Genomic DNA, 2,035 nt, shown 5'->3' on the forward strand with positions numbered 1-2,035 from the left:
TTGTATACAGTATATTTTAATGGAATGAATACAGTTTTGAATTGAATTTGAATTGAATTTTCACGTTTGACTGTACGATGTTATGTATGTCTCAGTCCCTCAGTCTTTGAGTCATCAGTTKTTGCACTTTATATCATGCTATAAATGCATACTGTAGGGAGTGGTGCGTGATCACACTGTTAATCAATAATCCACCTGTCAAGTTATCAGTTTTGAAATCCGACCATCGGGTTATCAGGAAAACCCAGGGTTGGTTCACAGGAAATGTGTGGGCAGAGGAAAGCAAACGTGACATGTTGCACGGACATAAATGGCCGGATGACTGTTAATAATTGAATATTAACTGAATTATTAAAAACCTCGTCACGGTCTGATGAGACGTACGGTGAACACTTGGTCTGACATTTTACTTCTCGTGGTGGTTTGGGCTGAGCTCAGGTTGAAATGTCTGAGCTGTTCCTGGCTTGTTGTCATAAATCTGAAGCTAAATGAAGCAGCTCTTTGTCTGCACTTGTCAAAGCTGACTGAACCAGCTGCTTTCTTCAACCTGCTTCAGACTTTTTCCCACCCAAGACATAAAATTAGTTTCGAAGTCGCAAGGAGATGTTTTTTTTTTCAGACAACACAAGGCTAATGGAAACTACTCAAAGTGGAGGAAAGTACATAATCCACTTGTGTTTGGTTAGAGTGTCTGAGCAGAGTGAGCCTTTTCTGTCTCACTTGTTCAAAATGTTAAAATGCTGAACCACTGTCCTGAGTCATAAAGGTTAGAGTTTGTGTCAAAACCAGAACTGGGTAGGGATTAAAATAATGCCTAAATTAAGTAAGATTAAATGTATTAGAAATGGAGTGAGTGAAGTTAGTCACTCCACATAATAGTTAGTTTTTTTAAAAGTAGGTTTAATACTTCTTTAAATCAGTAGCAAAGGTAACGCTCTCAGACCATTTCCAACATTTCTAATGCAACTGGTTTTATGTATTACTTATTTTTATATATGTTAAGGGAAGTCCAATTTTTATTATTAGTTTATATTTCTTCAATGTAAACTGATGGTCATATACATATCTCTTTGCTTTTTGCTTGGTTTTTATTATGTAATAATTGCAGAGCAGTTTGAGCTTACCTTAATTGCTTTTGGTTTTAATGTTAAAATGGACTAATCTGGTATTTCCCCAAAAAGATGTATTTATTGTAATTCATCGGTGAAAACAGTGGCGTCGATACATAAAAGTTTTAAACACTAAACACAAAAAATGCACTACAAATACAGTGGGTGTCATTTTCTCATCCAAACCCTTTCCTTATCTCATCTGTCGACTTTGCAGATCAGACAGTGAGGGACAGATTTGAAGCCATAAAGTGGACAAACCTCTCAGTTCTACACGTTACATCATACTTTGGCCAATACGGTGATAATTAACCACAAAATAAAACGACAAAACTCTTGGGAAAAACAAAAGCGCACATTTCTGTATTTGTGCCAATAAAACAACCATCCAAATGTTAGGTGAAATCAAACAAAACACCATCAATGGGAATTTAATTTCAACAGAAACCATTTAATGTAAACTAATCTCCTGTGTTTCCCCTCATGTTATTGTTTATTACTTTATCTTMTTGTTGTAAATCAAAAATGGAGCAACCGAGTCCATTAATAGCAGCTCCACTAAAAGTCCGGTTTGGGTTTTCTTTTTATTGCACTGGTTCAGCTTGACTTGAACAACAAAACAAGAAAATAAAATATTAACCTTGTAATTCAAAACGTAAACAAAGCACAGTAATCAAACAAGTGGTCATCTAAGCATCAGCCAGTGCTTTAAAGGTCACCGTGTGTCAGATTTATTGCTAATGACGGCTCTCACACTTTAGTTTATTAGACTGCAACATCAGAAGTTTACAGCAAAGCCGTAAATTGAACTGAAGTGTTGGACCATTTGTGCAGATTAAACTGGTGAAGATTTATCACTTTATTTTCAGCTGATTTACTCCTTTTCCAGTAAATATGCTAGGTCTGTTTGTTTTACCCACAGTCTG

The sequence above is a fragment of the Austrofundulus limnaeus genome, unplaced genomic scaffold (assembly GCF_001266775.1).
Source record: "Austrofundulus limnaeus strain Quisiro unplaced genomic scaffold, Austrofundulus_limnaeus-1.0 Scaffold59, whole genome shotgun sequence".
NCBI classification, from domain to species: Eukaryota; Metazoa; Chordata; class Actinopteri; order Cyprinodontiformes; family Rivulidae; genus Austrofundulus; species Austrofundulus limnaeus.